Genomic DNA, 27,412 nt, shown 5'->3' on the forward strand with positions numbered 1-27,412 from the left:
TGGGGCCTTTTCCTGTTGCGTATTCCATTTATGGGCTTGTTGAAATTGGGGTGGACACAAAGCAGCTAAGAGCTCAGGCCAACCCAGTCTGCCCATTAGTGATCTGCATAAATGCTTCAGATCCTTGCTATTACAGGCTGTTACTGCTAATACCCCAGAATGCAAACAGAGACCTGCGCTGCCTTCCCCGCAGACGCACAGCAACCCACTTCCAGGGAGGAAGCAAAGGCAAATCCTCCTGTTGCTGACCTTCCAGAGTGTAATGGCCTGAAAATCACTGCAGGATAGGTTTTCCTGCTTTCTCTAAGCTTTAATCTGGGGATGCTGACAGTGATGATGGCATTTCATTATGCAGTTAGAGTAAGAAAAACAAAAAGCACCAAGATATAAAAGATGAGCAAATACGGCATTTGTGGCAGCCTTGCTGTTTGCTTCGGCTTTTTCAATATTTTGCTGTTTTTCTTGGCAGCTGCAGTCAGCACAGAGTGAAACTTTAATCACATAGTTGCACTGAAACGTGTTAACAAAGGTGAAATTAATAGACTTTATCTTAAGCAAGATGTATTTCTATGGCATCATTAATATGCTTCAGAATTTTGAAGTAAATGTGCTTTTTTCTTCCAAACACCGGAATTGGACTTGCAGTCATGTCAAGGTGTTCCCACTGTCGAAGACATTAAGAGGTTAAAATGGTTCTGTGCAGGGTAGTAGCCTCAGTAGAACAAAAACGAAGTAATAGAAAATAAGTGGCAAGGGTTTTTTCCAGTCATTTGTATGATAAGCTTGTAATATGCTGGTTTCAATGCAGAAAGTGTAAGGGGAAAATAAATATGTGTGCAGTGCATCGGTAGACAAAGCACTAAGCACGTATGTTGTAAGAAATTCAATATCCCTTTCTTTCCTCTAGATCCTCTACCAAAAACAGAAGATTTCCCATAAATCAGAGGCTTCAGAGTCTATGTGACTTGAGAACAATTTCTTTTTCCTTTGTTTTTCTCTTTTACTTTTGCCTGAGTTTTAGAGAGTGCATAATAAACCTGCAAAATCAAGCTATTTTCTGGGTAATTTAGAATAAGTTATCTAAAACATAAAGAGTAGATAATGATGGCATTTCATGAATTTGAAAACCAAAGTTTTCTAGACAAAATCTTTTACTTACCTGGATAATGATTCACTTCTGATTGCGAACAGTTAATAATTTTGAATAAATGAAAAGTAGTCTTAACAGTACAACAAAAAGCTTTTGTGAATTATCTTGTTTACTTCACATACTTAATTACTATAATTTGCACAAGATCTAAATTAGAATGTAATTATTTTCTCTACAAAGGAGCCACAATATAATTTTTTTTTAATTAAAAGGCTGAGCGCATAAAGTTATTCTATGGCCATACAACTTTTTTTTTTTGGATGAAAACATTTATATAAGATTGTTAGTGGTCAAGCACTAAGTAACAAAAACAAAAACAATATTAAAATTTTAAACTAAACAAAATTTATAACAGAAAAGTGGATACAAAAAGCAAGCATTCCTCTTTATTTATAATTATGGTGCTTTATAATATTTATAAAATACTTTTGTAATCATCTATTGCCTTTTATTCTCAGAAATTCTGTGAGCTGGGCAGAGAAGCCATTCCTGTCCCCATATTACCTCTATAAAAAATGAGTCTCAGAAGAAACATGTTCCCCAGAACTGTATAATAATTAAGGACCAGAGATAGTATCTGCATATTTTCTTTATTTTTTTGTCCGAGTATAGTCTTGCTTTTGGGGGTACTTATTTCATTTCATTGTTTATAACTTTTATATCTGTTTTCTTGTAGCAAAGTAGTTGACAAACTTCATTTTGAGGGAACAGAAATGAGGATCCAGAAACTACCAGTTGCTGATGCTTTATCACTGTCTGTGTGATATTTCAGAAAAGTGCACTGAGTGTATTCATCATAGATTCATCTTATAGGAAATGACTATAAATCTTGGATTAATCAATCATTTATTAGATTTTTGAAATTTTTAAAGTATTCAAATAAATTTACGTAAGTGGGAGTAACTTAGAAAGAAAATGGACATGAGAGAGTTAAAGTACAGTAAGCTAAGCTTTTTCCTCCTAAACTGGAAAACTAACATGATATGTGTTCCTTTCCATGAATTCAACACTGGATATATCACAAAAATAAGAGGAAGGCAATGCATCAAATACTAAAAGATATGAGAAGCTCTTGGAATTATTAACTACAGTGAGGTCTGTGAGTGGTGGAGAAAGAACAGCAACAAGCAGAAAATTAAGCTCTGAGGCCACCAAAACAGGCTGAGGCAGAGATTCTCAGTGGCACCAGTTTCTTTTCCTTGCATTCATTTTTCCCTTCATTCAAAATTTAGGGTACCCACTATGTGCAGAGTATTCTGCTAAGTGATGAGAGTACAAGAGACTAATTGGACTGGAAGGGAGAGACAGAGGGAATAAGAATAGACATGAAATCTTAGAGCAAGAAAAACACAATTAGATGAAATAAATCCAGAAATATACATGTTACCCACCAAGATAAGAATGTACTGTAACAGATGCATGCATGCATGAATGAATGGATGTAAATCAGTAACTTGTAACTTCCATGATACACTTAAGGCTTTGCCCTGTCCCCTTAAGCTCCCATTACCCACACTCGTTATTCTTGGCAGGTGGGCTCATTTCTATTTTATTGAGATCATCGATGGCCATCTGAGGATAGCTTCCTCATATACCTATATACTGATACATAGTTCTTTCCGTCTTACATTTTTCTACATTTGGTTATCAGCCATCCTTGAATTTTCAAGAGGCCCGTCATCCAGACTAACTTTCTTACCAGAACTTTAAATCTCATCTCTAGCACCAGATCTTTGCCTAGCAACTTCAAGATGCTAATCTTCTGTGTTTCCTTCTTTACTAGTTGTAGGCATGTGTATGTCTGTCATGAAAGACTTCAGTTGATATGGCTACCATTTCATATTCCTACATTCTTTCATTAAAAACCTTTCCTCTCTAACTCCCTACCGTAATAATTTATGTGCAATTGTGTGCCCTGTTGATTTTCTTCTCAAAACTTGTCATTAATAAATATAATAAGAAATAAAGGATTCTAATATTTCAGTCTTCTATGCCTAGAATATCTGAAATTTGGTTTGATAGTTCATCCAAGGAGTATATTTACGTACCCATCATTTTTTTATAGGAAAAGGGAACCTAACCAACCTATCTCTCCCCTAATTATACAGTCCCATCAGCCTCCACTGGATTTGTGTCTCTTTGTGAGTCAGTAACACTTCAGGAAGGAAGTATGGTGTAATGGTTAAGAGCAAAATCTCTAAAATCAGGCAAGGTAAGTTCAAAGCCCAGCCTTAGCAGTCATTAGCTGTGCAAAGTTGGATCCATTTTCTGTACCAGGTGCTATGGGCAAAGGGCAAATTCCCTCTCAAGTTTCCCCTATTTATGTCAAAAGTACCACTGTCAATCTGATTCAGAATTTGGAGTTAGACTCTGCTATTTCCTTGGTTCCCCCATATCTACTCATCTTATACTTAAATTCTTCATTTCAGTGATTCCTCAGTCCTTATACTTAAAAGGTGAAGATGAAGGTTGAAGAAGAAAGTTAGTCACCCTCATTTCTTTTTGGATATGCCCAATATATGTTATTATGCCATGACTCTCCTTTTGTAGGTTGGTCTATTTTTTCCTTAGCAATTTTAATCATACTTTCTTTTTTCACTCATTTAGAGAATAAAGTTCTTTATTCTACACCCTCAATTATTTGTCCTGACCATTAACTTCTAATCATGTCTTCTGAAATAATCACGTTATTCTAATTTATGCATTCTGGAAACCTCTGAATGTATTTTCTATAATTCCTTCACCATAAATTTGCAACTGTTTTTTAAATAATCTGTAATGCATTTCTCCCTCTTCCTGGTAAAATCAACTTCCAAGATCCCATTCAAACTTCACAGCCTCAATTAACCTTTCTTTGACCATCATAGCTTGCAATGCCTTCTCCCTCCTAGAAGATTACCAGTACATATTGCACAGCACTTTTCTGCAAGTTATCTTTCTGTGTCTATGTTTCTCACATTTAGACCTGGATACTAACTTACCTAAAGGTAAAGAATCTATGTGATACCTTTCTGATCACACAGAACACTTGGTAAAGGACTGGGCACATGTCAATTCTATAAAATATGGAGTCTTTTTTCTGGCTTCAAAATGAGTGACTATATGTTGATATATCTTCTTTAATTTTATTAGTGAACTTTTATTTACAAGTATTTATTAAAGGTGTCTTTGGGCTCTCTTTATAACTTTGACTCATTTTATGAAACAAATAAACAGTAGAGAGGCATAGCTGCATTGCTGCACTGAGATGCAAGAGAAAAGGGGCTCATCTTCCAGGCCCCATCCTTTATCGTGTACCCCTCTCTCCCTCCCTCCTTCCACCATGGCAGGAGGAGTCCACGGAGCAAGGGAATTTGTTCACATAAAGCAAGAGGCATATTATATGTCTCACTGTGATTGCCAGTATACAAGTACTCAAGACTCTTTAATCCTGTGTAGGGAAAAAATTTTTTAAAGATCCTAAGATTGCTTTCAACATCTGTTCCAGTGTCTCCCCAAGTCTGCCCCCCTGCTAGACAGGTGTGCACAGCCCTAGGCTAAAGGGACGGCTAACTGAAAGGAAGCTGGAGAGTAGGCTGTAGTATCTCCTTGAATGCATGCAAAACCCTTCATCCTGCAAGATGGGAATCAAGGTGAGAAGAGAATGAAGACAGACTGCAGGCCTAGGGTTGCTTTTCTTAATCTCCATTACAGCATGGAGCTCCAAGTGGTCCAAGAATTCAGGATTTCAGCTTGGCTTTCCCAGGGGCAGGCCTGGCTATCTAACTTTTTTTTCAAGTTGACTTTAATATTATAAGAAACATCTTCCCCTTTCTTTTTCTTCAGTAAGTGCAATTTAAAAAAATATATTAACTTTGATAAAGTTGTTTTCCTTCTGCTAGTGAAAGAACAGACTCAGGTTTGGAAGCAATTAGGTTTTTCATAGCATTTGATCCTTGGAACACACCAATATTTATTTAGAAATAGGTAGGTATGAACTTAGAACTATTTATGAATAGATTTGTTTACCTTAACTCCCAAATTTTTTAAAAAATAGAAAAAAAAATCCTAAAAAAACCTACTCACATATTATAATATTTATACTTTAGTATTTCTGTGTGAAAATAAAATAATACAAATCACAAGCTTTATAATTTATGCTAGGAAAATGAAGTCCCAAACTGTATACCATTCAATGCTACCTACTGTCCTCCAAGTGTATTCATGTATCATTGCCCTCATTGAAAAACTCTGACCATTTCTAGAAAAGCGAGAAATGACCTAGTCTTTACATTTTGTTCTTGGAAGTAGAAGTTATATTTAACACAATATAAATGATTAGAAAGCTGTACATTTTATACTATTTTCATCTTTTTTTTAACCATTTCTGACTTCCTGAAATTCAACCTTTATTTAATACGCCTTAAACATTTGTATGTTTAATATAGCAGTATCTCCTTAGACAGTGTGATTGGGTTTGGATTTTAAGTCACTGCAGAAGGTAAAGAAAAAAATGAAGCAAGGATTAGGTACTGGTTCTGAGTATTAATGGTCTGCTTTTAATGTAGCACACAAAGTGCTATGCAAGTAATTCACCATCGAGTGAAAATCATATGCATGAAAATCCTCATGTTGAACTTGGAAAATTTCCCACTCCTGTCAAAATCTTTTCCTACCGCCACATCATAAAGTAATACTGTCCATTTATCTCTTTCAGCAACCATTTAGTTTGTTATTTTCATTATCATGCATGTGTATTACAATGGAAACTTTTCACAAGGTTATATTTTCATTTTCTACCTCTTTTAAAGTTTCCATCTTTTTATTAATTTTGGTATTTTTCACAGCTATCTAATACCCATGCCATTTAGCATGTTTATTTCCCCACCCTTGCAATTGAGTACAGTACTCTCAAAAAGAATGAGTTGTCAGAAAACCAAGAGGTAGAAAGTATTCTAAGGATACTCTTGGAGAAAGAGAGAGAGCAAACCTAGGGAAAATTATAATTATATTTAACATACAAGGTACATACACATATTAATCCTTTAAATATTTCTGTAATAGTACTTCTGGATATATATATATTATTTATAAATTCAAATTGTAAAATAATAAATTTAAACACATGGTGATTTATAAAATTTTAGAAAACATTGTTAAAAATAGGCTATTTAAAGTAACCTATTTTAGCCCACAAAAAAATCAGTGAAAAAATATATAAACTACCTAACTTTTGTATAACCCTAGATTCTGCCTTCTGTAATGTTTTTAAAGAAATAATGTATATTAAAAGAAATAAATTAAAACTTAAAGTCAATATGCCATGAAACTCATGGTAGAAAAACTTAAGAATCACTAACAACCTGTAGTGACATTATAATTACTATGTATTTTTATTTAATATATAACATTATGAACAATTATTTAAATAATTAACTACAGTTCATTCGATGAGTATATATAGACAATGAAAAGCTGTAGAAGTGTAAAGCACCTTTTAAAGTGCTTTGGGAAAAGCAGTCAAAAAAAGCATGTAAGATCAGCAAGAGAATTCCAGCACATCATTGATAATTGATATCAATATAGAAATGTACTGTTTATCTCATATCATTTATGGGGGGAAGGTTTACTTGTCCTCTGCTTATTGTGGTATTTCTGACCCTCCTTAGCAATAATATCCATATCCATCTTCTAGTTTAATGGTAGGCAGATATTAATGAGTTTAAAAGACATAGGGTAATGCATTTGTGTGTGTCTGTGTGTGTGTGTACAAAACTAAACAATGCAAGTTAGTTAATATCTTTTCTATGGTGAGGAGTGAACACCACAAGATTTGTATTAGAATTGTATAGCTTTTTCTTACTTTAAATTTTTTAAATTTTTTATTTAAATCACTTTTTATTTTTAATTACAGTTGACATGCAAGGTTTCAGGTGTATACCTCAGTGATTAGGTGGTTATATAACTTACTAAGTGATCATCCTGATAAATCTCACACCATACATAGTTATTACAATGTGATTGACTGTATTTTCTATGCTATACTTTACATCCCTATGACTATTCTGTAACTACTAATTTGTACTTAATCCCTTCACCTTTTTCACCCATCCCCCAACCCCCTTTCTATCTGGCAACCAATAAAAAAAATTTTGTATCTATGAGTCTGTTTCTGTTCTGCTTTTTCATGTTGTTTGTAGATTCAATTGTTGATAACTAGATATTTATTGCCATTTTGTTTTTCATATTTTTGATCTTTTTAAAGAAGACCCTTTAACATTTCTATAATACTGGTTAGGTGGTGATGAACTCCTTTAGCTTTTTCTTGTCTGGAAAGATCTTTATCTGTCCTTTGATTCTAAATGACAACTTTGCAGGGTAGAGTAATCCTGGTTGCAGGTCCTTGCTTTTCATCACTTTGAATATTTCTTGACAATCCCTCTGTCCTGCAAAGTTTCTGTTGAGAAATTGACTGACAGTCTTATGGGAACTTACTTTAGGTAACTTACTGCTTTTCTCTTGCTGCTTTTCTCTTGCTGCTTTTAAGATTATCCCTTTGTCTTCAACCTTTGGCATTTTAATATGATATGACCTGGTGCAGGCTTCTTTGAGTTTATCTGGTTTGGAACTCTGTACTTCTTGAACTTGTATGTCCGTTTCCTTCACCAAGTTAGGGAAGTTTTCTGTCATCATTTTTTCAAATAGGTTTCAATTTCTTGCTCTCCTTCCAGCACCCACATGATGCAAATGTTGTTATGCTTGAAGTTGTCCCAGAGGATCCTTACACTGTCCTCATTTTCATGTATTCTTTTTTCTTTTTGCTGTTCTGATTGTTTTTTGCTTCTTTATATTCCAAATTGCTAATTTGTTTATCAGCTTTATACTCTACTGTTGATTCCCTTTAAATTTATTGTTTTATTTCAGCTAGTGTATACTCTTCATGTCTGACTTTCTTTTTTATGCTATTGAGGTTTTCACTAAGTTCATCTAGCTACCTTATAACCAGTGTTTTGAACTCTGCATCTAGTAGATTGCTTGTCTAGATTTTGTTTAGTTCTTTTTGTGGAGTTTTGTTCTGTTCTTTATTTTGGGATGTGTTTCTTTGTCTCCTCATTTTGGCTGCTTCCCTGTGTTTGTTTCTATGTATTATGTAGAGTTGCTATATCTCCTGGTCTTGGCACAGTGGCCGTTTCTAGTAGGTATCCTGTAGGGTCCAGTGTACAGCTTCCCTGATCACCCAAGTTGGGCACTCCAGTTGCCTATCCCCCCCACTTGTGTGGGCTGTGTACACCCTCCAGTTGTAGTTGAGCCTTGATTGCTGTGGGCACATCAACAGGAGGGGTTTATCCCTATGCTGATCCACTGTAAGGACTGGTTGCCACCACCAACCACTATGGAGGATCAGCTGTGTAGGGTCCTCCCCACAGAGCAGGACTTACTTCAACAGGGTACTGGAGCCTGCTGAGTCTTCCCCTTGAGTATGTCACTGTGGAGGTGGTTGGGTGGTGTTCTGATGTGTTCAAAAGCTGTTCACTGGGTGCACTGGCTCTGGGGCCTCCTGGGAAGTGCAAACTGCCAAATTCTGCAAGACAAAGAGAATGTGTAGCTTTTGTATTTTTGATCTGTAAATCCCAGTGATTTCCTATGAACATTTAAAAGTCTGATCATTTTGGAATTTAGTTAAGGATAAACATTACAAATAGAATCTCAAGATTCCTTGATAGGGACATGCGATTCATGAAAATATTTTATTTAAAAAATATCCTGTTGTAACTGAAAAAATAGATGAGACTATTTAAAATGAATTTGCCACTGTTATGAATAATTCTACAGATACAATAAGGGCCATTTTCTAAATATTTTTACAGTCTTGAAGTGGCAGATAATGTGGTAACACTATCTAATAAATATTACCTAATGAGCATTCGCTAAAATGAATAATATCTATCACAGGTGAATATACTTCTTGGCCCTTTAATTAAAGAGGCATAGGACAATAAGCATTTCCCTATGAGAAGAACAACAATTTTGACTTGAAACTTTTATATATATATACATATATAAATTGCATACCTATATATAGAGAGAATTTTATACCTATAATGGGTACAATATTTTTACTTATTATGTTCATAAAGTAGATTCACTCAGCAAAAGAGCATTCAGTACTAAAAGCAGAGTAAAAAGTTTATGGCAGAGTCGCAGTTAAAATATATCTCGCTGAAATATCAAACTTTTAAAGTTTGATATTTTTTCTTTTTGGCATTTCCCATATTTTATTTTTTTCCATCTCCATTTCCCTCTGTTGCTAATGATTATCAATGATAGTCTTAATGTCTAAATGGTTTAGGGTGAAGGGAATATTTACTCATATTCTAGAAATAAGAATAATTTTGTAGATCAAGGACTCAGATTACTTGGTATCATGAATATAGAACTTTTCAGAGATAACTTTGGCTTCTAACGTATCTAATATAAACACTGTATTATTCACCATACTCTCAGGAATGAACTTATTCAGTTGCAAAGTTCATCTCTTTCATGGATGCCTTAACTCATTTATATAAACACAAATGCTTTTCCATTACTCTGCCCTCCATATGAAATTATTAGTCTATTAATCATATTTCTATTAAGATTTTTGTTAACTGTCAGCTTTACAGAAAGTTACAAAATTATACATAGCATTCCCTTTACCCTGTTCCCTCAATGGTTACATTTTTAGTAACTGTAGTGCAATATCAAAACCAGGAAATTGATATTTATGAAATTTGTGTGTACAGCTCTATGTCATTTAATCACATGTAGAATCCTGTAACCACCACCACTACTATCAAAATACTGAACACTTCTAATGAAGTATAAAATCCTAGTTCTCTCAAAGTCTCTTTACCTACATTGCATATATATATATATATATATATATGAATTTATCTTTATCTTTGAAAGTATTACAGATGTCTCTTTTTTTTTCCCCATTGAACCCCTTCACACCACACCTGCCCCACCCCAGCCTTCACCCAACTATTGTCTGTGTCCTTGGGTTATGCATATACGCATATAAGTTTTTTGGTTAATCTCTCCCCACCTACACACCCACCCCTGCCTTCCCTCTGAGATTTGTCAGTCTGTTCCATGCTTCTATGTCTCTGGATCTATTTTATTCATCAGTTTATTTTGTTCATTAGATTCCACATGAGTGAGATAATGTGATACTTGCCTTTCTCTGAGTGGCTTATTTCACTTAGCATAATACTCACCAGGTCCCTTCATGCTGTCTCAAAGGGTAAGAGATCCTTCTTTTTTACAGCTGCATAGTAGTCCATGGTGTAAATGTTCCACTGCTGTGTACATAGTGGGTGCATATATTCTTTCTGATTGGTATTTCATACAGTCCAATTAGAAAATGGGCAAAGAACCTGAATAGACACTTCTCCAGCGTAGACATACAGATGGCCAAGAAAAACACTCAATATTGCTAATCATCAGAGAGATGCAAATTAAAAGAACAATGAGGTGTCACCTCACACCTGTCAGAATGGCTCCATCAACAAATCAACAAATGACATGTGCTGGCGAGAGTGTGGAGAAAGGGGAACCTTAGACACTTCTGGTGGGAGTGCAGACTGGTGCAGCCACTATGGAAAACAGTGTGGAGGTTCCTCAAAAAATTAAATATGGAACTGCCATTTGACCCAGTGACCCCACTTCTAGGACTATATCCTAAGAAACCTAAAATACCAATCAGAAAGAATATATGCTTATAATTTTGTTTTTAAGTTTCTTTAACTTTATTGTTGAAAATGTTACAGATGTCCCCTTTTTATCCCCATTGAATTTATCCCCTCCACCCTGCATCCATCACATCCCAGGCTTTCCCCATACCAATGTCTGTGTCCATGGGTTATACTTATAAACATATAAGTTCTTTGATTAACTTCTCCCCACCCACTCCTCCCTCCCTGCCTTCCCTCTGAGATCCCTCCGTCTGTTCCAAGCTTCTATGTCTCTGGATCCATTTTGTTCATCAGTTTATTTTGTTTATTATAATCCATATATGCTTATAATTTTTAAAAAATATTTTCTTTATATACATTGAGAACCACATTGTTATATTTTGTTTCAAGTCAAACATAATTTAGAAAATTCAAGAAAAGAGGAAAAATCTATTGTATTTACCCATATTTTTGCTCATTTTGTTAATTCTTCCTCCCTGATGATTTAAGACAACTTTTATCCTTTTATTTCTATTTCAAGAACTTCTTTGGCTGTCCTTTTGGATAGGTCCGGAAGAACAGTTTTATCTAATATGGAATTCTGAATTGATAGTTCTTGCCTTTAAACTCCTGAAAAATATATCACTTCTGGCATTCATGATTTTTGATGAGATATCCATTGTCATTCAAATTGTTTTTCCTCTGTAAATAAAAGTATTGTTTTACTCTCACTGCCTTCAAGAGTTTTTTATCTTCTTCGTTTTCTGAAGTTGGATGTTTCTTTTCTGTTTTGGTGTGAACGCATTTGGGTTTATATTTTGGGGATTTGATCAATTTCTTAAATCTTGGCTTATCTTTTGCCAAACTTGGTAACTTTTAGTTATTATTTCTTCAAATACATTTTAAGCCCCACTGCTTTTCTTTCTTTTTTTTTTCTGAGACTCTGATGACATAAAAATTCGATTTTTTGTTACAGTCCCACAGGTCCTTAAAGCTCTGGTGTTTTTATGTTTGCTTGTTTCTTTGTTTGTTGTCAGCCGATTTTCTCTTTGTCCTTCAGCCTGGGTAATTTGTATTTTCCTATTCTCTAGTTCACTTATTCTTTCCTCTGTTCTCTCCATTCTGCTATTGAAGCTATTGAATCTATTGAGTTTTTTTTAAATTTTAGTTATTATAATTTTGGTTCCAAATTTTTACTTTGTTCTTTGTGTCTTCTATTTCTTTGCAAATCATTCCATTTGTTTAATTTGTTTCAAGCATGTTCATAATTACTCATTAAAACATTTTTATGATGGTAGCAGTAAAATCCTTGTTGGATAAATCTACCATACATGTCATCTTCACGTTGGTATGTGTTATCTTCTCATTGAAGATGGGATTTTTTGCTGCTTCCTCATATGCTGAGTAATAGTGTATTCAGGGCATTGTGGATATTATTTTGTGAGATTTTGTATTTTATTTAAATTTTAGTTAATAAACCTCTTCTAACATGACACAGGGTGAAAGTGGGAGCTGCTTGTTCTGCTAAGTGGGGTGAAAGTCCAGGTTCTCTATTTAACATCTTTTGGAGAGTGGGTCTTTTTGTTTTTGGCCCCTCTAATGCCTTCACTAAGGTAGGGCAGGTATCAGGAGACTTTAAATTTGTTTCCACAAAATTCCATTTTCTCACTTGATTTCCTTTCATACCACCTTGGTAGGGAAGGAGTCGGGCATATTGTTTCCACTTAATAGGAAAAAAAGCTCTGCGTTTACTCTGGGTCTCCTCTAATACCACGCAGGGAGAGATCGAAGGCAAGGTCTACTAGTTTTTCTGTTTGTTCGTTTGTTTGTTTCTTTATTGCACATTACCAAAATGAATAGCTTTGCCAAAATATACACTAAACTAAAAATATAGGCCTCACTGGAGATAGGAAATTAAAGTTATGATGTATATTTATAGATCATTTCCACAAATGCATTCAGTATGTAGTTTAAAGGGGAATTTAAAAGTTTAGTCGTAGCCATCATACTAGAAGAACTTAAAATGTACAGAATGGCATTATCAAAAATAATGACAGTCCAGTTTAAAATTTCAAGTCTTTTTCATTGCATAACATGAAATTTTAATCTTCTGTTGCTTTTCAGTAAATATTCAGACTCCACCCCTCTAAGTTGAAATATAATTAGGATTACCATTTCATTAATCCCAGTGATAGAAGATTAACATTTAATTAATCCCAGTGGTATTGGTACTACTGATACTGCATTTATATTATGAAAACATAAATTTCAAACTGATTTATTTTTTATTTCTTCAAAATATATTAAAAGCTCTGTCAATGTGTGTTCTAAAACACCTTGTAAAATACAGTGTGCAAAGTGGACAAAACACATACAAGAAACAGGGAAATTTTTTCCTAAGAAGCTGTACTGATAAAGAGGAGATATAATCTCTCCTCTCTTCTGGGTGGATTAACTGAGGGTCAGTGCATGTAGTAGTCAATGGAATAAAAACCAATAAAATATGATAGATGAAAAGAATGAAAATATCTGAGGGTCAAGTATGAAATCTTTTCTGCTGATTCTGGCTGACATTTCTTTTTTTTTTTTTTAACACATATAAAGATACTCTACTAAACACACATGTATATATCAGACACAATGGTTTTCATTTGTGATTTTCATTTTATTTGCATTTTCAGTTTTCCTATTTTTGTCCATCTTTCTTCCCCTGTGTCCTCCAACCATTTCTGCTATGTACAGAATTTTGCCTTCACCAGTGGTTAGCAATATATATATATATATATATATATATATATATATATATATATATATATATATATATATATACATTTAATAATATATTAATATATTAACCTTATTATTTGTCCTTCCTGTAAATAATAGGATAACATTTATGAAAGGCAAATGGTATTTTGTGTCATGTTTATCCCTACCTTTGTCCAGAGCTTTCTTTAACCTATATGTTTATTTTAGCAAACTAATATCAAATAATGCCATGTGTTTAACTGTTTATTGTAGCATCAACACAAGAGAGCATACAAAACTTGTGAAGCCTATACCCTCCACCACTTTGAGGTGTCTGTGCAGATCATTATGCATTCCTCACCATAAACTAGTTGCTTAGCGACCAGAGAAGTAGAGAACTACTAATTGAAAGTATTCGCTATTGCTGGCAATGCTTGCTGCAGGACGCTGAACTTAGAACTAGCAGAGACTATGTCAGGTAAAAATGTTGCAAGGGATGAAAGAAAACCAGTTGCAATATTATCTCACTAGAAATGGTTAACTGCTTATATATAGCAAATTTTGTTTTCAGACTATTTTGCTGTTTTTTTTTCCTTATGAAAATTATCTTTAAAATCAAGTTTACCCTTAAAAACCATCTACACAGTCAGAGCAAAAATCATAGTTGTAGCATCTATTAAAAAGGCAAATAAAACAAAATAGAAGACAGAGGGAAAAGAGAAGGAGAGGAAGGAGAAGAAAGAGAGGTAGCACTGAGTTAGATCCAAGTTCCTTAGGTCAGTAACAATGTCTACATGGACTTTTCTGAGTGCAAAGGGTATTTCATAATGAAAAGAAAGGAGGAAGGGGTGGGGGAGGAAGGAAAAAACAGAAAGCTAGAAGAAGATAAAGCTAAATACATAGGGGAAGGACAATTGAAAAAAAAGTAGCCATGCTATGAATGAGTTTATTCAAGACATTAATTTTATAACAGTCTATTAAGCTGTTTAATATAGAGATTAAATAAACTCAGGATTATTGTCTCTTCTCCCCATGTAATATATATTTTATGTGTTCATGGGAAGTAGATGAGTGGTCATTGTGTGGCCACCTTCATTTAATATAAAAGACTAGGTCAGCCCTGGCCGGGTGGCTCGGCTGGTTGGAGCGTTGTCTCCTACACCAGAAGGCTGCAGGATTGATTCCCAGTCAGGGCGCACACCTAGGTTGTGGGTCCATCTCCCATTGGGCATGTTCAGGAGGCAACTGATCAAAGTTTCTCTCTCATATTGATGTTTCCTTTCTCCCTTTTCTCTCTAAAATCAATGACCCTATCCTCCGGTGACAATTGAAAAAAAGAAAAGAAGCCCTGACAAATGTGGCCCCGTAGTTAAAGCATTGGCCCATGCACAGAAGATCACAGGTTAAAGTCCTGGTCAAGGGCATGTACCTGGGTTGTAAGTTCAATCTCGACCCTGGTCAGAGAGCATGTGAGAGGCAACCAATTGATGTCTCTCTCTCATATCGATGTTTTTCTCTCTCTCTGCCCCTCTCTTCCACTCTCTCAAAAAATCAATGGAAAAAATGTCCTCAGGTGAGGATTAATTTTAAAAAAGAAACAAAAAGACTAGGTTAGAGAAAGAGAAAATGTCCTCCACAAGACCAAGACTAAGTTACCAGATGGCTCAATTCCCTTGTTAGCTTATTTGCAATAAGAAATCTAAAATAATTCAGCGTTTATGGACTTATTCCCACTCTATTAGTCTCTCACATTCCACAGGCACACATGCATAAAAGTATATGTGTGTGTGTGTGTGTGTGTGTGTGTGATTTGAATAACTAGTTTTTATAAGAATTCATTTGTAGCAATAGTCAGTTATCACTTCCACCTTTAAACAGATTAAATCTAGTAATGGCTAAAAAATAGGATATAAGTTAATTAGATGTCTAATCTAATTGTCAACAATACATCTTATGTGGATTGCAAATATTAAAAAATCAATACATAGCTAAATGTTTAAAACCATAACTGATCAGAATTTCATTGTTAATATCCAAATGCTATTTCAAGATCATGCAGAGCTATTATGATATCAGTTTTCTGCAGTCATCTGAAGATAGAGGTGTTTAAATAAGAGATGCTTGAAGTATATGCTGTACTTATGCTACAACCTTTAAAATAAATCCTAGAGATTTAGTTGTCATTTGTCTATTTCTCATAAAAGCTGAGGGTAGAACATGCTAAAATTCCAGTTCACCAATTTATATTCTGGCTATACTTATGCAGAATTTTAATATAATTTTCTGTTTGGGTGTTCATGAACAGTTGGCATTATTTTCCCAGAGATTTAAAATTAATGAAGTCAGGATTCAAAAAGGTACAGGAGAGTTAATCCAAATTCTTAGTCGGTGAAAAGAAGTCACACTTGCCTTTGCTATAGCATACCAACTGACATTTTATTTTAATGTTTTGTCTATCCTTACTTTAAAAATAAATTCTTAAAGATAGTGCTTGATGATTAAAATTTTCTATTGCTGCATAACAAGCCGCTCCAAATCATAGCAGCTTAAAACAACTAAGCAGCAAGCATTTAGTGCTAGTGTTCTGCAAGCTGGGCTGCACTCAGCTGTGTGGCTTGTCTCTCCTCCAGATGGTGTTGGCTGTATCCTGTCATGGGTTTGCCTTCAGTGAGCAGCTCCACTGGGACTGGAGGGTCCAAGATGGGCCCATTCATGTGTCAGGCTGAAATTACTAGGAGCTGACCAGCCCTTCCTTTCTGTCTTGCTGGGCCTTCATTCTCCTGCACCTTTTCTACCATGGGCCTCTCATCCCTAAAGAAGCTAACCTGGACATATCTGCACATTGCTCAGGACTAACAAGAAATAAATGGAAGCTAAAGCCTTTTTAGGCCTATGACAGGAACCTTGCAGAATGTCTTCTCTGCATTTTCTTAGTTCAAGCACTTCTTAAAACTAACCTATGTTCAGATTAGGAGGGCACTACAAGGACATGAACTCAGGAGATGTCATGACTCATTGGGGAGCATTTGATAATCATATGTGTTAAAGTTAAAATTTGTCGAACTATAACCTGTATATAAAAGCGATATATCCTTGTATTTGGTTCCTACAGTTGTCTTAAGAAATTACCACAAACTTGGTGGTTTAAAAGAACAGGAATTTATTTTCCTGTAATTCAGAATGTCAGTGGTCTGAAGTCCAAGTGTTTGCAGTGTTTGTTTCTACTGGAGGCTTGAAAGACAACCCATTCCACGTTACTAGCAATTTTGGTGTTTCTTGGCTTATTTACTCACCATTTCAATCGCTGCCTCTACCCTTACTCAACCTTCTATCTTTCTCTGTCTATCCTGTCTCTTATGAGAACATTCATCATTGAATTTAGGAATCATTATTGGATTTAGGACTCATGATAATCGAGATGATTTCACTTTAGATCTTTTCATTAATTACATCTTCAAAAACCCTGTTCCAAATAAGGTGGCATTGTGAGGTTTCAGGTAGGCATATCTTTTTCGGGGGGGATACCATTCAAATCATTACAATTCTCTATCAAACTTTATAATTTTCCCACATGCTTTTTCAGTAATCTCTGCTACAAAGAACTTGGATTTGGAAAATTTCATGGCCACACTTACTTAGGGCAGCATTTCTCAAAGCATATTTCTAAGGAATCTAGTTCTAAGAGTTGTTCTATGGGCAAACAGTTTCTTGGTCGCATGAAAGTATTCTTTTCTATTAACAGTTCCTGGAGATTCCCATTATACATTGATTTATTAAAGAGACATTATACAGGAAAAAATACTAAATTTTTAAGAAGCACACATTTTCCCTAAAAGCATATAGACACGAATAACCTCCATTTTTGTTCAAGTAATACCTATCAATAGTTCACAGAACAAGGGTTACATATACCAAAGCTTCTTATCTGAATTGTGGAGTAAATTACATGCCATTAGTTTCAAAATGTTAAACATCAACCATGTACATTACTTAACATTTTAATAATCTGCTTTCTGGTCCCTGAACAAGCGGTTTTGTTGCCTGGAATGTTCCTTGTTCTTTCTCTGGGTCACTCCTACTTGTCCTTTAGAACTACGATTAGAGGTTAATTTTAAAAGAAAGCCTTGAACTCCCCAAAGATTCAGTTAGATGTTCTCTAGTTGTTTTTTGTTTGTTTATACCTCCCTGTTCTTAACACAGATACATCACTGAAGCACTCTCCTGTAAATACCTTGGTTTGTGTTCTTTATTTAGTCTCCAATCATATTCTTGTTGAGGTTAAGAATCTTATTTGTTGCCCTGGCTGGTATGGCTCAGTTGGTTGGAGCATCGTCCTTTGCACTGGAAGGTCATGGGTTCGATTCTGGTCAGGGCACGTACCTAGGTTGAGGGGTTGATCCTCGGTGGGGGCATGTATGGGAGGCAACTGATTGATGTATCTCTCTCACATCAATGTTTCTCTCTCTCCCTTCCTCCCTCTCTAAAATCAATTAAAAAAGGAAAAGAATCTTACTTGTCATTGATACCTGGATTATAACTGGTATTTAATCAATGTTCATTGAATGAATGGATGAGAAAATTTGACATTGGGTAACAGCAGATCAAAATAACTAGGTGGTATACGTAATCCTGAAAGAACACTCAGTTAAAATCTATTTTTCATGGAAATCACTTAATGCCTCCAAAATAACGTATGAAGACTTTTATTTCCCACAGTTGCAACAGTCATCCTCTTTGTGTTGTGAATGTCTGACACTAAACAATGGACCAGTGCAGTTGTTTGAAAAGATAAGTAGACCTCATAAACCACATGGTAACACAATTTTTAAAAATTTAAATCTCCTTGACTTGGTTAATTATGACTGAATCCATTTATATTACTGAGATTTAGATTTATCCCAAAAACATTGCTAAATTTAACTGGTCAAGCTATGAATTTTAAGAAGAGGAAAAAAATCTCCTATTAACAGCCTCTGCATGATTAGGTTTATACCCTTTCCATAGTTTTCTTTAAAAAACAATAGCTCTGTTGTTTTCTATACTCATTCAGAATTCCCCAAACATATGAACCATTAAGCAACAAAGTTGTGGCAACCCAATTAATAAATATAAATGACAGGAGTAAATTTTAGACAGTGGCCATGGCATACTACTTACTAATGAGATACGTACCTTCAGCCTTTCTGTTGCTCTACTACCCTTATTAAGACACACACACATACACACACACACACGAAAACTTATTTAATTATTATATAACTGAGAACTTTATGTTCTAAAGTTCCCAGATTTTCACATCTAAATACTTTTGTCAATGTAAGATTTCACAGCAGAAAGACAAGTTGGCACAGGGGTCATTCTCTTTACATGGCTTAAAAATAAGTTGTTTTTGTTTTGGTTTGGCTTTTGGCAATAATTTAGTTTTTATTTTTATTTTTACTTTTATTTTTTAAATTTATCTTTATTGTTGAAAGCATTGCAGATGTCCTCCTTCTTCCCCCATTGACCCCGCCACCCAGCATCCACCCCATCCCCAGGCCGTCCCCATACCAATGTCTGTGTCCACGGGTTGTGCTTATAAACATGTAAGTTCTTGGGTCAATCTCTCCCCACCCACTCCCCCATCCCCACCTTCCCTCTGAGATCACTCAGTCTGTTCCATGCTTCTATGTCTCTGGATCTATTTTGTTCATCAGTTTATTTTGTTTATTATATTCCTCATATAAGTGAGATCATGTGGTACTTGTCTTTCTCTGGCTTATTTCGCTTAGCATAACCAGTAGATGAGTGGATAAAAAAGCTGTGGTACATTTACACCATGGAATACTGTGCAGCTATAAAAAATAAAAATCTCTTACCCTTTGGGATAGCATGGAGGGAACTGGAGAGTATTATGCTAAAACTAAGTTTTTAATGATAGTCATTCCTGATAAATAATAAAGTTCATGGAGTAAAAATAATTTCCTTGATGTAAATGCTTCATCCAATTGAGTATATTATCCTTGAAATCTAAGTTTCAATTTAACAAAACAGACTTATCTGTTCCCTGAATAATTTTTTTTCAGGAAAAAAAGAAATATTCATATTTCAAAAAAGTAATTATTTACCTTATTAATCCTAAAATTTATGTTATCAATAATCTTGGTTAAAACTGAGGACTAGAATATATAGTAAGTTCTTAAAACTTTACTAAAAATGTTATTTATACTGAATAGAGTTAAAGTAAGGCATGTGTTAACTTTTTATTCCTATTTAAAGACAGTATCCATTTAGTCTTCTCCTAGTTTGGATGTAATAGCAAAAGTATATGTGCATCCCTGGTTCCCTGGTTGTTTTTTTGCCAATTACAGCTGGGCTGCATCTGCCTAAGTCATGTTCTATAGTAAGTGCATGGTTAGCAAATTAGTGTTCAACTCTCAGGCCTAATGGACCACTTCTCTCTCAGAAACATTTTTAGTAGTTTGTGTTTGCAGCTGTTGTTCAGACTTACAACCTGTGAAAGCTGACCTAAATGAAGCCACAGGCAACATTTCAGTAACCTACCTTCCACAGATTTCTTCAGTTCCTGGGAGTATTTTTCTGCTTTAATTTGCCAGGAGAGACCTGACCTGAGAAAGGCCAGGTACTGTTTTATGAGGTGAGAAAACAGGTACATGAGACTTTTGATTTCCCTTGTCAGATTCACACACCATCCCAAATAGAATGCTGTAGTTTCAATAAATCATATATAAAGGTTTACATCATAACCAATAATGAAAAACCTCACAAAGCCGTGGCTATACTGTGGCCCTGGAACCCATCACTTGGTAGTTTGCAAAACCAAAATACCAAAAATAATGTATTACACCTAGAAAATTTGAAATTTTTAGAATATACTCAACTTGCTTAAATCTCTTCTAGTAGGGTTCATATCTATCATACATTGTAAGATAGTAGACCCAGCAGAAAGGACTTAAAAATATTTTTCTTTCTTATGGTAGTTTGGAAATATGTTGATTCCCTACGTATTTTGTTTGCAAGTCTTTCATGCACTGTTTCCCCCTACTTATTTCTCCTCATACACGTGCAAGCTATTTCCTTGCCTTTTGTGTGTACTTGGCAGATTTTCTGGGCACAGTGCCCAGTTGGTTTATCGTGTGCTTATAATTTGTCTATAGTGTCCCCAATTCTGTTTTGGAGATCGGCATTCTATAAATTATTGATTATTATTGTACTTTAGATTCCACATTGCTTTTGAAATTTAGAAACAAAGAATCAACATTGAACCCAATGGATAATAACCCAGATTATCAAAGCTATACCCAAGGCTCCATGTAGGGGAGGGGGATAAATAATGTTTTAGAGTAAGCAAAACAGGATGATTTCTATAAACAGTTAAACAGAAGTAGACATGAAGGACTAAATTATCACTTGACAAAATGCTCATGATATCATGATATTATTCCCATTTTACCATTCAAATATTACCCATAAGTTTTCTGATCAATATCCATGAGTAAATATGTTTTTAAATATATGGAGCCAGAGAAAGTGCTAACTTTTCTCCTCAATTCACAAGAATGCATGCACCTGATGTAGTATGATGCACTATCAACATTTAATATGTTACTGATGAATTCACCTCTGAATTTTGGGTCATATACTAGCAATTTGAATTTAGGTATCATTTCAAAAAAGAAAAAGGTCACATTTATAAATAATTTATACACACACACACACACACACACACACACACACCTTTTAAAGGAGGAAATACCAAACACAGAAAATCACAGAGGAATATGTGAGGAAAATGTCTCTGGAAGTGTAAAAGAAGATAAAAAGATTTTATTGGCAGTAAAGTAAAATACTAATCCATTGCATATAAGTGAAATTTGGGCCTTTACCTTATAGCTGTAATGCTTCACATATTGAAATTAGATTTAAAGTAAAGGACAATACGAACCCTGTAAAATGAAGCTTGGAAAATGTCACTTAAGAATTGCTGAGTTCCATCTTATTCTTTTTAATACTGGAAAACTAAATGCATAAATGCATTGATTCTCAATTATTTTTATTCTTACTAATGTAAAAAGTAATGAAACAATATTTTATTTTCTAAAATCATTCTCCCTTCCCCTTAATATTACATCTTTTTTTTTTTTTTTTTTTTTTTTTTTTTTTTTAGCATGGTAAATATTCTTTAATCCATTCTTCTGAAATTGGATCTGTATCTAGGATTTTGATATACGTGCTATAAATCTTTGTTTTCTTAGAATAAAAATATTCTCTACAGTTTCATTATTCTAATATTGATTCAGCTTTAGGGTTAATTTATATGCAAAGCAAATAATTTACCCAAACTTGTAAGGGATATGCATTATCAGAACACAACACCTGCAGGACAAAAGAGAGGTTAATTTCATTGTTGCTCCAAAGCAAAAGGAGATCATTATGGAGCCTGCAGTAACCAAGCTCTGTGAAATAGCTGCATTAGTCATTAACTTTCCAGCACTAAATTTCATATCAAACTCAATTAACTACTACATAGCTTTTAATGACAATATTTTTTAGATGCAGCTCTTGTTTACTAATAAGATTTCACATCACGACTATCTGTTCCATTACTTTCTCCATGTTAATATTCAAGTCTTGATTTTCTCCAAAGAAAATGGGGCAATGAAAATTGCATTTGCTAAAAGTTCTCCTTGAATTATATTTCGACATTTCAAGTGTGTTAATATAATGCTTTAGAAGCTAAAGGGAACAATTATATAGGAAACCAAAGTCCTCTGTCTATGCCTAAGATTGATTAAGTTTGCTATTTATGCATAATTCCCTACAACATTGCTTCTGTGTTGGAATTTATCAGGATCAGAACCATCTAAATTGAAAATGTCCCTTAGTATATTTTTATCACAATGAAAGTCAAAGCCCAGAATAACACAAAGGCACAAAATTAATGTCATCAGGAAACAATTTACGTAGCTAATTAGCATAGCATTCTCATATAAAAAAGACAGATGGATTAAGGGATCAGGTCATTCATAGCCTGCAGTAAACTGCTTCAGTCTTTAACCCCCTGCTGTTACTTATCAACGGGTGCTCTTTTTATGGACTTAGATAGATCCCTGGGAAGATTTAGATTCTCCTGTTAGATTGATTCACCTTGTTCCTTTAACTTTTATTGATGATATATTTCATTATTTTCTCACTAAAATAACAATAAGAACTCGAATTTAGTTAGCAGCTGAAGAATTGAAATCAAAACATATTTGAACTTTTCTCATGCAATAGCTTTACAACAAACACAGACACAGAAATACACACTTATTGCTCTGTTGTGTTAAGAAAGTCCCTGATTTGAAGGCAACCATGTAAGAGTTATTTTCTACTTTAACAAGAGTTGGGTTTATTTTGCAAGAGAGATACACATTATCCATGACAGTGACACATCACAGCAACAACCACTAAATGATCAACTATGAAAAATGTAAAATTCTCTAAATACATGTGTAACTGAAAATGTAAGTTTGGCTGCCTGACCCAACAAAAGCCAAACTACTGAAACATGTGCTGCTGCAAAAGGAAAGAGGTTTATTCAGGTGCTGTGACCTGGGAGACTGGTGGACAGCCACCTCAAAGATCATCTTCCTTTCCTATTCAAGGTCATGCTTCTTATAGGGATAGGGAGGGGAGGACTTTTTTTCTATCTAATTATCTTGCTAGCTTTTGGCATGCTTAATCTCTGTCCATTCATCTTTCTAGCTTTTGTCCACTCGGCATAAAACCTCCCACTGCCCCATCTTGGCCAGTGGTAGAGACTTTCTGGCATTCCCTGAGTATCTATGGTAATACAAGTAGTCAATTAGAATAGATCAATTTCCATGAGTCTTCTTTAAAGTATTGCTAAAATAATATCTCAGCAAAATATCACTAAAGATGTTTGATCTAATGTATATATAAAACCAAGAAATGAAAAAATTGTCTTCTAAATTTTTTTTTTTAAGTTGCAGTGCATAGAGAGATAAATTATTTCCTTTGAATATTGTATTAATTTCCTAGGGCTCCCATAACAGAGCCCACAATGTGTGTGGCTTAAAACAAAAATTCAATCCCTCACAGTTATGCAGACTAGAAGTTTTAAATAAAGGTGTTGGCAAGGTTCCTCCTGGAGAGCTCTGAGAGAGTACCTCTTCCATACCTCTCTCCTAGTTTCTAGTGGTTGTCAGCAATCCTTGGTGTTTTTGATATGTAGATGCATCACTCCTATCTCTGCCTCTGTCATCACATGGAATGTCCCCCTGTGTGTCTCTGTCTTTCTGTGTCCAAATTTCCTCTTCTTATAAGGACACTAGTCACTGAGTTAGGATCCACCCTAATCCAATATTACCTCATCTTTACTTGATTACACCTTCAAAGACCCTATTTCCTATTTCAAAATAAGATCACATTCATAAGTACTGGAGTTTGGATTTCAACATATCTTTTTGGAGACACGATTCAACCCATAATAACTAAAATTCAATCAGAATGTTAGTTTGTTAATTTATAACAAGAACTGTGTTATATTGTTGCCTGTGGATAATGGGTTCTTCCATGGAGTCAGAAGTAAAGCATTTCAGGGACCCACACATGGGAAGGTGAGGTGTAGTGGTAAAATTTATTGGAGTAGAAATAAAGGACTACCTCATCCAGTGCCTGGTCTCTCATCCAGGATCAGGTGGCCTAGTTCTGTCTTTCTGTGGAATAAGTTCTGGGCCTGGTGAGCACCAGGAGGGTCAGGATCCAGAGCTGTAATGCCATCACCATGGGCTCTGGTAGACCAGCATAGTCTCTGCTCCCATCCAGCTAGCTTAGTCTCTGTTCCTGGCTGCATTCAGGTGAATGCTGCATTGCTAAACCCTGGCCCGCACTTGGGCTCACACAACTGCTGGGACCACACAGCTGCTATGGAATGTGTGAACTAAAGGGCAAGCACAGGAAGGAATGTCTGCTACTGAGAAGGCCTTTGCTAAGCTTTGATTATATTTTCTCTGGCTTGGAGGAGAGAGGCTTCTCTTTTAAACTAACCAAATCTCTTTCCTAATCTTTTGTGGATTTGTGTTGGTTCTTCCCCCTATCCAGTCTCTTTCCTAGATGATCTGGGCTTCCATGTCCCTTATCAAATCTCTGATCCTTTCCCCAGATTAGACATTCCCCCTTTATGGTCACCATCTTGGCTCCTACTGCACAGGTCCCAACAATTTTCCCTTTATTGTTTATTTCTCCCCACCATAATCCAAGTGAGTGGAACAGTTGTACCCCAGGGAGATTGGAAAGCCAGTCATTCCTCCCCACACAGGGGAACAAAGGGGTGAATCCTCTTGGTGGGGATTTGGCTATCACCTGGGATGCCTGAAGCTGTAATTTCCAGACTTAAGCCTGATTAAGTATAACTTCCAGACTCAATCTTGCCCTTCTCTTTTGTTAACTCCTAGCTGCCTAGCCTAACAAAATGAAATAAAATTCTTACTTCAGCATGACTAGTACATATTTTCTCCCAAAGGTACACATATATGGAAAACAAAACATAGGCAGACGAGAGCTGAGTATGCATTATATCAGAAAACATTGTTAATTAGAATATTTAATCTCATCAAGCTAAAATAAATGGACACACGCATTTTAATGATAGGAAGGCTTGCCAAAGGAATTGGCAATTTTACTAGCCCAGACTTCCTTCTTATCTCAGGATTTGGAATTACACTTGAAGAGAATGCAGATTTATACCAGAGAGACTCATCTGCATCTCAGTTTCCACAGGTGACTAACTCTCCTGCGACTGACAGACTCTTTCTTTAGCTATGTTAATGAATTCATTTCCAACTCTGCAAAATCCTCTTGGCTTTAGACCCCTTAGGTTGCTTTAAAATGCTTATAAATCTCAGATGTCATTCTTCCTTGTCTTAGTTTTGGGGATTATATTATATTTGCAGCTTCTCTCCTTGTTATCCCTATGAGCTGGGGAGATATGTATGTGTGTATGTGTGTGTGTGTATATATATATATATATATATATATATATATATATATATATATTCAAATTGTCCTGTTGGAGAGCCATGAAAGTATTCTTCATTTTTTTCATTCTCCCTCTTTTATAACACACAATTTTATAATATATATTTAAAATAATCACAGTTATTATTTATTGAGATCATATTATTTCCCAGGATATATATAACATACTTTGTATTCATTATTCTGTTTAATTCTTATTATCTCAATGGGATAATTATTATTTCTCTTTCAAAGATGATGAAACCTAGGCTTGTTCTGCTGCTCTACATTGCTCATGCTTTTCATAGTACTTATAGAGATTAAAATTCCTAGTTTTATTCAACTTCAGAGGTCTTATTTCATACTACCTTTCCTTTAGAAACCTGCATTATTTATTGCTAATTTTATTCACCCTGTAGCCTGGATTTTTGAACATCCATGCCTTTGCCTGAAATATTTCTTGCATGTAATAGGTATCATTTAAACTTATCCAAATCCTGATTATTATTTTAGGTAAAGTGAAAATGCAAGCTCTTCCCAGAAGCTTTTAGAAACAAGTTGAAATGAATAGTCCCTTATTCTATGCTCACATAGCTCTTGGTTAATAATAATATTAAGCATTCTATCAAATTATGTCATTAATAGTCATTTGTGTATTTCCTTTAATAGACTCTAAAGTCCATTAGAGACTTACTAATTTGTTAATTAGTTCAACAAATTTTGGAGGCAATATCTAAATAGATAATATGTTATTAGGCATTGGATATACTACTATGGATAAAGGAAGTGAAGTCACTTCCTTCATGAAATGTAAATCTTAGGAACTATGATATTAATTAGACAAATATACAAATAAAAGTAAAATAGTAGTATGGAAGCCAAGAGTGAATAACATATGTAATAAATTTTTACTGACTATTTAGTTTGAAAATTTTATGTAATATCAGGTCATTGTTATCCTGATTTTTAAAATTATCTTAAATAAGTTAATATTTAAAAATAAGAATTTATATTTGTTTATTCATGTGTAGCTTAAAAAGGATAAATCACTTTTTTCCAATAGTATATATTATTATCTTGTTGTTATTGGCCCTTTGTCATCATCAGGTTAAAGGGGGAGGAGGGAGCACTTTGTATTGTATTAGAATGATTTACATACAGAATGTAAGATCATGTAGTAGAGCCAGGTCATGTACCTTTATAATCATAATGATCTTGTGTAATCCTTGCTCTCTACACATTGAATTTTTTTCTTACTTCTATATGTTACAGGTGCTTGAAAATTACTGTCAATGCCCAGCATTAAATAGGAAGTACATATTTTTTTGTGACTATACAACAGTGATTGGATGGACATTTAACTCATCTTTTATTTTCCTACCCATAAAGCAAATTGGATATTACATTTTGGGCATTTTATAGCTGGAAAGGAACTTGGAGATTATTCAGTCCAAATCTTTTATAGATGAAGCAAATGGGGCCCATAGAAGTGAAGTTACTTAAGCAAAGTTGCAGCCCCAGTTAGGGACAAAGGCAGAGCTCAAACCCACATTTTTCCATTTTTCATTCACAATTAGGAAAACTGTCCAGAGATGACTGATCTATAAAGTGTGAAAATTATTTACTTTTTTTTTTTTTAGAACAAAGAGCACATTAAAGTACTTTAATTCATCAGTGTTTACTTTAAACATCATGTCACCTTTGGGGGGGGACCCCACATTTTCTGTATATTGTTTTTCATTTTCACTAGCAGTGAGATATTTGAAAAACATATCTTGGAGGGTTAGAATATTATTAT

The sequence above is a fragment of the Miniopterus natalensis genome, chromosome 1 (genome assembly GCF_054644295.1).
Source record: "Miniopterus natalensis isolate mMinNat1 chromosome 1, mMinNat1.hap1, whole genome shotgun sequence".
Classification (NCBI taxonomy): domain Eukaryota; kingdom Metazoa; phylum Chordata; class Mammalia; order Chiroptera; family Miniopteridae; genus Miniopterus; species Miniopterus natalensis.